Raw genomic sequence first — 12,194 nt, 5'->3', positions numbered from 1 at the left:
TTTGTGGATAGTTTTTTCATGTCGCTGAATTCTGATTTACAGTTTGGCGATGATATCTCAATAGTTTGATCCTCTTTTGTAGTTTGTTTGCCGATGAGGTCATATTTCCTCGTATATAGCTTTTGTTTGAGTTTATTTGGTTAAAATTTTAACATTTTTCTTATATAGTCTTTTTGTGATCTTAAATGATTAGTTTTATTGTGTTAATGATTATAGTAGAATATCTTTATTATGTGTTTAGTTTACGGTCATAGTAATAAACATTCGTTGTAATTTATTTTTTTTATATATTTTTAATAAAACTAGCCACTTCTATTAACAAAATTATATTTGAGTTATATTGAGAAAGGTTTGATTTAAAGATTTCATTAGTTATCTCAAACTGTTGAAAGTCTCAATTAATGAATCATTATTTATAGGGATGAACCGGGGGCGTATGAGAGTGGTTTTTCTCCCTAAAAATTTTGAATATATATATATTAAATATTTTTTTTTTCTTGAAAAATATTTTCACCTCCTTTAAAATGTTGTAAGTACACATTGCTTTAAAAAAATTAATAAGTTTGTTTCTAACATAAAATTTTGAGTCTATCCCTAATTATATGTAAATTTGTATATATTTTAATTATCAATTATTTATATATAATATAATGATTGATTCTAATCATAATTATATGAATGTTTTGACTATAATTACAAATCTTTTATTTATGTATTGTAATATTTATTAAAAATATAATTATATAAATATTAATTATAATTTTATTTGCATATTTATATTAATTAATTTTAATCATAATTATATATATTAATTGCAATAATAACTTAGAAGAGAAAAACACAATCCTTTCTATATACATTTATAAATTAGTAAGGGTTCCAGGGTTTGGAACTAAGATGTTCCCTACAATATGCATTCTAGAAATACGTATAAGGAAACTATAATATAAAAATATATGTGTATATGCATTGTTAAAGCAAGCTCTTATGCCCAGTCCTTTTTAAAATTTTAATGTTGGGTTAAGAAAGGTGACTTTGTCCATTTGTTAGTTTCTTTGTTTGAACGTTAGACAACGCAACCTTCTTTTTGTACTTTGATTTGTTTTATGTTATCCAAAATAGTATATATTTGGACATATTTTTAATATATCTTATGCAATCTTTCTCATATTTTTTTCCAGTTTTTAACATACTAATTTATTTCACAAGCGCACTATGCATACAATAAACAATACACACACTCAAATAAAATAGTATAATTTTTGTTTTTTAATACTAAAAAGCTGAGAATAACACCCACATAGATATACAACTTTGAATAAATATGAAAACAAATTATTAATATAAAAGTTAAGATCGTGAACCTTTATTTTTTGTTGATTTTCTTTTTAAACTCAGGTTCAGATGTTTATTAAAATTACAAAGACCCAAAAAGATACTTGCCACTGGGCACTGAGTCACTAGCCCGAAGCCCTTCATAGACTATATGACGAGACCTATCTAGATTAACTATTGGGCTATAGAGATTAGGCTCTGCTCTTGGGTTGCGTCTAAGCCCAATGAATCCAATAAGCATTATTAACTCATCAACAAAACTTTATTTTCTATACCATACTTGAAGTACATACAATTCATTAAAAGGTAATTTATATATATTAAGAATTATATGTTTTATGAACTCGTCAAGTCATCTAAGTGTTAAAGGGAAGTATTATTTTTTTTAGATGTCTTGAATTCGAGTAGCTACTAGCTACGTTTTTATGGTGTCTACGCATTGTCAATAATTAAAAAATATTTTGAATATATACTACTTTATAATCATAAAAAAATAAAAAAAAAGTTGCCAACGGTAAAGATTGTCTTACCCTATCAAAGCATTCAAATTATTACTCAGTTTTTTGTCATTTCAAAACTAAATCTTTTGAATTATTGTGAATAATTCAATTTTTTTGTCATTTTAATTGCCTGGAAAAGGTTGTAAAAAGAGGATAGATTAGAACCATCTATAAAAAAACTCAATTTATGTTGAAAGACATGTTTTTCTTGAATAGTTTAAGGTAGAGACGAGAAAAATTCGATTAGACTTGAAAATTTTTTAAGTTCAAATCAAGTGTAAAATACAACTCTAATAACTCGAATTTTTTAGTAATTAGTAGATTGATTTTTAAATCTGAGTCGAAGTTTGTGTCAAGTCTCTCGACTTTGTATGGTATATGTAAATCACATATGAAAATAATACAAAAAAATATATACGTATTGTATATGATTATAAAATATCATTTAAATTGGAATCAAGAGATGTCATAATATTATAAATATTTACAATTAAATTTAAATAGAAACTCAAAAATTTGACTCGATTCGACTCAAATTTTATAAACGCGACTCAAAAAAATTTCAAGTCAACTCTGAGTTATAAAATAGGACTCGTCAACTCGAAATTTGTTTACTCGACTCGACTCGATCGAACGCTTACCCCTAGTTCAATGTGATTACAATATAATATTTTTTTAAAAAAAATTAATTTATTTTACTCACATATATTCTACAAACGTTGTTACGTAAATCCATAATTAATAAAAAATAACAATTCTTTTTATTATTGATTCAATTTGATAAATTCTATTTTACTTAGTATAATATATAAGTCCTCATTTTAAATATAACTATCATGTGTATAAATTATTATAAAATATAAAAATTAATACAAATATAATAATTATAAGAGAAAATAATTTCAGTGACCGAAAATGTCTTATAATATACGATTTTAATCAAATTTTTTTCGATTTGTCAAAATGACCAACAAAATCGCAACGCGAACTCTAATTTTTCAACTCAATTTTCAAATTCGTAATGCGAATATCCAGATTCGCAACGCGATTTTGAAAAATATGTTGCGATAGTTAAAATGTATTGCGAGAGTTTGAAAAACGTGTTGTTGCGATAGTGAAAAAGTGTTGCGATAGTGAAAAATTCAAAATAAGTTTATATTTTAACTATTTCAAATTCACGTGGAGTTTGAAACAATAAAAAATGTATTGTGATAGTGTAAAAGATTCCCAAACTATTTATAAGATCTTAATTTAAAACAATAAATAATGTGTTACGATAGTGTAAAATATTTTTAAGTGTTTGTAATGCTTAGTATTGTAAACACTATTGCTTAATTTTTTCACTTCTTCTTTATTGAGCGGAAGAGAATAAGCGGACTCTCGCGCACCGACGCCGTCGTCGTCTCATCTCATCTCAGATCGTGATCGTGATAATACTGTCTTCGACAAGTTCTCCGGATACATGTAGACGACCAAAATATGTTTTTTTATGGTTTCTTTTGCTAGCTCAGAGGCCCCAAAATATGGGTAGAAAAACCAGGAAGAAACATGTAGACGACACACCCACTTCATCTTCATCTCCGTCAACTTCAGACGAGTCTGAATCATCGCTGGAGAGGTCTCACCGGTACCGTAAAGTCCGTCGTAAGAAGGATGGAAGCTCAAGGAGAGAGAAAGAGCGAAAAAGAGAGAAAAGAAAGCGGAAGGAGAAAGAAAGGGAGAAACAAAAAAGGAAGTCGCGGAGAGAGGATGGAAGGGAGAACAGAAGGGAGAAGGGATTACGGGTCTGAGTCTGAATCCGGGTCTGGATCTGATTCTGACGGTGTTAAAGGGAAGATTGAGGCTGAAGTAGTTGTCCGAGAGATGTTGAAGGAGTTCCCTAATGTTGGTAATGATTTGAAACAGGTAATTGCATATTTTCTTTAATTATTGTAGTTTATTTTAAAATTGCTCTCGTTTCGTTTCGTTTAGCTAACAATTTAAGTGGAATTTTATTAAGTTGGTTTTTAAAGCCTGGAAATGGATATGCTTATTTTTTTATAGCATTGACTAAAATTTTAATTTAGATTCAGAACACAGTACCAGTTGCTGCTCTTCGTAGTTGTTAGGTCTGCAACTGGATATTATGTAAGCTTAGATACAATCTAATGGTGACAGAGATGAAATTTTGTAGATGCTTCTTGTGGCGATTTTTTGTGCCATCCTTATATGCCATAACTGTATTGAGGATGCATTTCAAGTTTAGCGAATGCTAAATTTTGGATTTAGCTTCCCATGTTCTGCATCATACAGCAAAGGCATAGGCACTCCTAAGTTTCTTGTCATTCCATGAGAAATAAACTCGGAGGGTAATGTATACAGACAATCAAGATTCATGGATTTCTCCCCTTGATCTTACATTAGAAATAGCGTTCTTGAGGGTAAGGCTTTAAGAATAACAGGGTTGAAGGGTCCCCCCCTTAACCTTTATTTATTTGAGTTTGAAGTTAAAGCTTAATGGTAAAAGTGTTAGGGCAATGCCTTTTCGTTTTAGCTCCTTTGAAACTCTAATGACTTTGTGTCCTTAAAAGCTGCACATAGGTAGTGAATAGAAGTGGGGAACAACAGAGAAGGGGGAATATGTGAAAGAATAAGGAAAAAATAGTAATATAGAGAAAGAGAACTGATTGTAAATTTTGTGTTCTTGCTTATTTCCAAAAAAAAAAAGAGTTTGTAAAGGGAATAATTTGATTTTGTTGTTTGAGATATGATAGAATAGAAGTAATTTCATAGGTTTGTTTCAATGATCTAGTGTCATAGTTTAAGCAGTCTGGTATGCTCATTTGTCTATTTATGAGGGGAAGATGGATGCTATTGGTTCTGCTAAGCACTTTAAGATGGATGCTTTTCCCCCTATGTGTGTGTATATATACTATTTGAATATTCTTGTTATCTTTATCCTAATTTTCCTTCTTTCCTTTTTTACTCCAACATCAATATAAAGAACTTATAATTTTATTGTCTCCGTATTCTGATATTTGTTTCCATTGTAGCTTCTTCAAATGATTGATGATGGGCAAGCTGTTGACATAAAGGACATATCTGAAAAATCTTTGAATAACCATTTGAAGAAGCTATTCCTTTCTTTAAACCTAAAGGAGAATGGTGATAGAGTGTTTTTACTCACTTCAAAATCTCGTCCTACCTTGGATGTTGTTGGCCACTTGATTCTGGCTCCTACAGAACCTAAAGAGCAACAACCTACAGATTCTGGTTCAGTGAAGGATGGCCAAGTAATGGATGAAAATAATTCAGACAAAGATGATTCTGCCGGTCCTAAAAGAAGGTGATTATTGAAGTCTTTTTCCTATGTTTTTCTTTTGCCATTTATTTTCCTATTCCAAGCAAAAGCCTATAAATTTTATCAATTTTCTGCAAAGAACACATGTATTTCCTTGTTCTAATAGGTGACATACTGCCACTTTGGCTCAAAATTAGTTGGTAGTCATCTTCCATCCGCAAACGCCGCCCCTCATTCCCAAAATTATAAAATGAGACGTCTAAGTTTGCGGCTCAGTTTCTAACTGTTGGGATGTTTTAGGAATAAAGATATAATTATTAATAGGAAATTCACCTTATTTGTAAATATGTGAAAATGGACCAACTGAAAAGAAAAGGAGGAGGAAAACAGGCAATGAATGTTGCCACAATTTAATCAATGCTCATGGATGTCCCATTTTTTCCTTGCTCTCTTTTGAAACCACAATTGAACAGGTCAAGTCAGTAGGTAGAAATATAATTAGGATTTTCTAGAAAGAGTGAATAGAAAGCATCTGGAAATTGATGTGTCATCATCAGAAGAGGGATATGGATAGTGCTTCCTTTAGGAGGTGGTGTGAACTTTGATGTGTGGTTGTGGTTCTGGTTGGTATATACGTGTTAATTAAGACGACAAGAAAACAAATGATTAATAACAATATTTACTTTTAGCCTGTTTATGGTCCTAAATTAGTCTAGGAGTATGATTTTAATCTTGCAGGAATTTGTTGTTCTTCTTGTTATTATACCTTGGAGATAGGTTGTTATTGTTTTTAATGAATTTGTTGAACCCAGTGGCAAGGCAAAACTTCTGATTTCCATTTTTAAGCTGGATATATGATACTTCTTGATGATGCATGGGATTACTCGTGTTGATATCTAACCTCTTGATTGCTTTCATTTTCTTGCAGGGTGATTGGACCTGCAATGCCCTCAGCTGAGTTGCTTGCTGCAGCAGCCAAATTAACAGAAGCCCAGGCTGAGCTCAGGTGTTGTACACAACAAACTCTTTTGCTCACAGTTTTTATTTCTTACATTTGTTCATTTGTTTTCATTCTATAAGTTTCTGGTTTGCATAATTGTCAAGTACATTTCGCAGATCCTTATTTTGTATCAGAGAATTAATGCTGACTTTTTTGGCTTCTTTTTGGCGTTCTTTTCTCAAATTAATCCAGAGAAGCAGAAGTAGAGAAAGATGATGAACTATTTATTGGACCTCCCCCACCTGCTCTGGTTGCCGAAGCTGAATCAGCAAATGAAGCAGAACGTTTTGAAGAGGTTCCAAATTTTACCACTTCTGTATCTTATTCAGATTTAGCTATATCTTTGATTGGTAGCGACGTAGTGATTGCAACCTTGAGCCTTTTTCTTGAAATGTTAAAATTTCTTCTCATTATTTTCTTAGGAACTTCTTACGGTTACAGATTTATTGCCTTTCGGTTCTTCTCTCATCCTTCTAATTTTTCTGTTAGTTGTGCTTGTGTTCATTGTCTAGGGTTCAGTGAAAATGATTCTAGGTCCTTCAAGTGTGTTTTTTCCATTTCTTGTGTGTTGTTGGGAAGAAAAGAAGTGGATGGCTGCTTGGTGTCTGTTTAATTAAGTAACTTCTGAATTTCTGATTCATTTTAGCTTCCATTGGCATTGTAAAGAAATAAAAGTGCCATATGAATTAAAAGAACCATTGACCATAAAGTGAAATTAATTTAAAATTTGGGTTCATCTCGTTTCTTTTCATTGGGGTGGGAAAGGGGTTAAGAAAATCATCTTTATTATGTTGAATTTGCCTTAATTAACTCACGGTCTGCCAGCCTGTAATTAGTTAAGTATCTTCTTCCTAGTCCCTACAAGCATCATTTGTCATATGTCTGTTGATTTTTCACATTGTACCTGTATTTCTGGCATTTGTTATATTTTATCTTCTTTATTTACGGGCTTAGGGCCTTGTTCCCTTTTGAAATCATTAGGAAAATAGGAACAAATTACTGCATTTTATCTTGGATTTGCCTAATATTCATTATTCGGTCAACATCTTCTGGTTCTGTAAGGCTAATGAAATTGTTTAAAGTTACCTGTTGTCCTAGGTGATACATAGTCAGTTACCTATAAACTTGTATGATAAGCATTTCTTGGTTTGATGCATTATGGTTGTATAGATAATCAGTTATTTTTATATGCTTACTCAATTGCTTCATTTTTACCTGAGCAGGTCACAAGAATTATGGGAGCTGAACCTGATAGTCCATATGATGTTATAGGAGCAAACCGAAATATGTCTGCTGATAATATAAAGAAGAAGTAAGGTTTCCAATTACAAGTTTATTTGTTCTTTAATTTTATCAAGGATAGTTTGTATAAATTGTTCTTTTAAATAGACGAGGAAGAATTTAAAATCAGTTACTTTTTTTTAATTTACTTTTATTGTTTAGCACAAACCTAATATCCCTTTGCCCTCAGCAATAGATATTTTTTTGGACCAATAACCCCTTAGTTTAAATGGCCAGAGGTATGAATCAACTAAACGAGATGCACATGGTAGTTTGTTATTATTAAAGGCAGAAAATGAACCTGAACCTAAACCCGTTTGTAAAATCCCAAACACAAACCCAAATTGACCAAAATTTCAAAGACCTGGAATAAAAATTCACTTAAATTCAAAAAAACTAAACTTGAAAGAAACTAAAGATTAATCAGTCAGAACCCCAAATGGCCAAAATCCAAGAATAATCCAAGTAAAACCCATAATGACCCAAACTCGGCAATAAAAACGCTGTACCTAATTATTCATTTTACTCTAACCAAAACTTGAACCCTTCTAAACTAGATCCAAAAGCATCTGAAATGAAAGGAATCGATCTGACCTCATCTATGTTCTACCCAGGGAGCTTTTAGAAAGCTATGGATTATGTTTACTATGGTGTTCTTTGAAACAAATTTTCTATGGAGAATGGTTCTAGTTTCGAATTTGGATAACTTACACTTTGAACTTGGAAATTTGGTGGTAATGGAAGAAGTTTCCCGGAGGCTGCTGATTGGAGAGCCAAAATACATGTCTTAGGTTTTGTTAATAAAGAGACTATACATTATTTATTTTTCATGTACTTTTCTCATTCTTGAGGTGGTTTGCATGTCAAGATTTAGTAGATGGACTGTACCTTTTATCTTGATGTGATTGTTAACTTGGGTCGAATTGTGTTTCTCATAAGCTGCTACCTCTTCCTCAGCCCCTCAGGTACTGGAAACTCTCTTTTGGTGCATCCTGACAAATGTCCTCATCCTCAGGCGCACCAAGCATTTATTATACTCAACAAAGCTTTTAAGGACTTACAAGATCCGGATAAGGTGAGGGTTTGATTATCATTTTTAGGTACAGCCATGGTTGACACCATGGGTGTCATTGTTTTGGGTCTTATGCTTCTTCATTGCCTGCGGCAACCCATTGTGTGATCCAATGCTGTAAATAAGCATGTGTTATCCCCTCTATTAAATTGTCAGTATAACTGAATTTTAGTATTGAGATTTTCACTGGAGAGGGGTCCTCAGGTTTTGCTTATGTCTTTCTTATCTTACATTGAATGTCTGAAGAGGATTTTTTGTTTGTCCTCTTTTGAGGCACTTTGGTTTTTGTGGCATCCTAGAAGTTATAGATGCTTTTAGTTTGCACCCTTACCTCTTCTTTGCCTGAAGAATCTAATCAATTACAATAACCAAACATGAGAAGATGGAGTAGTTATTTCTCTTTCAGCACTAAAAATGTCAAATTTCATTAATAATTGAATCTGTTTCATTAGTCTCTTCTTGAATATTGGCATCTCTATTATATTTTGTACAGTAACATGGAATGCCTCTTCTTTTTTTCTTTTTGCAAACCTTGTCCTTCAAGGTTTTATTTTCATTGCTCTTATGAATCATCCTTCTCTTTCTGGTACTGAATTAATGTTATTATAATTCTTATCAAGCTTTAGGATCCTGTGTTATCCAAGAATTGCGCGGGTAAAAATGGGAAGGGAAGGGAACTGGGAAGAGTGTCATATTTGGTCAAATGTACTATCAAAATAGGTTGAACAATCGGGATGGGTGTTGAAGGGTAGACTTATTCTAGAGAGTGATTGTAAAACAGCAGTGGATTGGATTTTGAGGCCCTTTGAGGCCCCATCGTTTTGTTGTTCTTTGGTTGGGGAATTAGGGGATTTAATTTTGGCCAAGGACATTGTGGTTAGGCTGGTCCCTAGGGCTTGTAATTGGGAGGCTGATAAGTTAGCCAAGGAGGGGATTGGTTGAAACGTTCTTTTAGTGTTTTTATGGTTATGTTTAGTCTCTTATTTCGGGTGATGTTGTATTTAAAGTCTTATGTAATTTTGGGTTATTTATATATTGAGGTACTCTTTTCCTCCTTCCGCTAATTGCCTCTTCTTAAGAGGCAATTATGAGGGAGGTTTTTAACGAGACCTCCTATTCCTATCAAAAAAATAGGTTGAACAACCTATTGCAGAGACTGAAACTGCATGCTTGCATCTCTTCCATTCCTCTTCATGTATATGATATTGCTATGCTAATATTATTGCTAAAAAGTAGTAGCGTTGTAGGTTGTTAATTAGGCATATTTACCTTTTAGTCCTTGGTGATTTCACATGCCATCTTCATGAGGTAATTATTGATGCATTCTTTTGGGTGAATTATTTCTGCATTTGGAGTTTAGGGTGATTTTTATTTCTCTTCTTTCCTTGTGATTTAGCCCCAGTATCATGAATTCTAACAAAAAATTTCTCACATTTTATAGCGAAAAGCTCTGGATGACAAAATAAAACTGGAGGAGCAGCAGGAGGAATTCAAGGTATTTGTTATTTACAAGCTCTTACTACAGGCATTCATTTGATAAACTTACCAGTATCAACTTGTTATATTGAGCCTTTTCTGTTATATAGGCCGAGTTGCGAGCAATGCGTGAAGCTGCAAAATGGAGAAGATTGCAAGTTTAGATAGTTTTCTATTGTTACCTGCAACATTTATGTGCGTTCATGTGTGTCTCCCATTAATTACTTTCGCTGCAATGAGATGGATACTTTTTGAGTTTTTATACCTCCTAAATGAACTGGCTTTAACATGCTTTTGAAGTTACCATGTTTTTTTTGTATATGTCAGAACTTTCAAATATTATGAAATTTGCATTTTTTATATGTTAATTTGGATATTTTAGTCTGAAATTAGTTGGGATATATTCATTTGAGATATGACTCATTATCACTCTTTCTACAAATTGCAGCTCCAATGTTTGTTTTAGGTCATTGTGTAAGGTGTCTGACTATTAGGAAGCACAACGTAGACTATCAATACTGTTACCACATGGACACAGGGACATGGAAATATCTAGAGAGAGCAATAAAATATAATTTTAATTTTAATATGATTTACAATAAAAATGTAAAATCGATACTTTTAAACCAAATATCGGCATGCAAATTGCTTATAAATATATTGATTGCATTATTTGGGTTCAAATACTTTTAGTGATGGGTTTATTTGATTTTGCTCTTGATAGTTGATTTCAGATTTGAAAAGTACATAAATAAATGCAAAAACAAACCTTAGTTCCATGTTCAAATGTGTATTGTCATATTTGGCTGTCCCTTTTTTCCTTTACTTTTTTTCTGGTGTATTACACATATTATGATATCTTGAAGCCATGTTTGTGTCCGACATGGGTATGTGCCCCTTCTAGGAGTTTTGGTGCTTTCATAGCTAACTGTACATTTGCCAATAGTTTAGCATTCTTTTACATCTTGTGTCAAGTCAACAGTTCACAATGTCCTAAAGAATGTTGATCTAGAACCAAGCGAGCTTTTCATTGTTACAGGTATTTCAATGGAAGGCGATGATGAGCTCCTGGCAGAAGTGGAAGTTAAAGCACCTCCAAAAAGGGACGAATGGATGACAACACTTCCTCCTGAGAGGAAAGTAAGACATTTTAGTCTTTAATTCTCTACTTTTGTATCAATAGTTGCACAAACATCATAATCAAGTTCATTGCCCGTCAGTACAGATCCTTCAATCCTGCAGCATGTTCCATTTTGTTTTGGGACTAATAGAACTTTTATCTTCTTATTGTGGATTATCCCCCTTGAAAAGGCTGAAAATATTAACTGCAGTGTCACTTGAGATTTTCATGAAATGGCCAAGGGAATTACATTTCCAGAGTTCAAACTGAAATTACTCAAATTATAATCCCAACCTGTTTATTCTTGTCAGCCTGGTATGACAATGCAATCGACCAAATTTAGCAAGAGCACGAAAGAAGGGCGGGGTGATACTAGTGTGTGGACCGATACTCCTTCAGACAGAGCCCAAAAAGCAAAGATGCAGTGAGAATTTCGCTTTCAATATTTTGCTAATCATCGCATGGTAATATTTATGTGTTTGTTCAGTTATTTATTATGATTTGCATGCTTAATTGCAGTTACTTGGAAGCCTATAATGAGGCTGCTGCTCTTGCTTCGAATGAAGAAGTTAAGACGAATAGAAATGCCTCAGATGCAGATTTGGTGGACAAATATAATAAAGAAAAATGATCGAAATCATTGGTACAAAAGCATCAAGAAGAGGCTACAAAGCGACTGAAGAAGAAATCAAAGCAACCGTTAGAGAAGCAAGCATTAGAGAAAGACGAGTGGGAGGGGAAACATCCATGGAAACCATGGGATCGGGAGAAGGACCTGGTTGCCGGAAGGCAGAATGTAAATCTTGATGCGGAAAACATGGTTAAAGGTTTGTCTTCCAGGTTTTCAACAGGAACCTTTCAGAGGAACTTCCTTTAAAGCCAATGGAAACGAGTCCCCATGTTTTCCCTACACAGATGGGTAAAATTCTACCATATCCATTGCGGTCGTCATATCTGCCGCTATATTGGTAGTTAGTGATGTCTCAGTTTGTAGTTTAAAGATAAGCAAGTTGTTTTTATGATCATAAAAGTTGAGTTTTGGAAATAATATACCTTCGATAAAATGATGATAATAAAAATACTATCGTTCATGTTTGAGGCCATTTTGCGATATTTTTGTTAGATAGAAA

The 12,194-nt window shown here is 32.8% G+C and overlaps 1 pseudogene; it reads left to right on the top strand.

The window, feature by feature from the left end:
• The first annotated feature begins 3,326 nt into the window (after positions 1-3,326).
• Positions 3,327-12,079, top strand: LOC120121149 (annotated as a pseudogene).
• Positions 12,080-12,194: the final 115 nt, after the last annotated feature.

This window comes from Hibiscus syriacus, unplaced genomic scaffold, assembly GCF_006381635.1.
Source record: "Hibiscus syriacus cultivar Baekdansim isolate YM2019G1 unplaced genomic scaffold, ASM638163v2 tig00001120_pilon, whole genome shotgun sequence".
NCBI classification, from domain to species: Eukaryota; Viridiplantae; Streptophyta; class Magnoliopsida; order Malvales; family Malvaceae; genus Hibiscus; species Hibiscus syriacus.
Note: the sequence above shows the minus strand (reverse complement) of the source record. Positions and strands in the feature narration are given on the sequence as shown.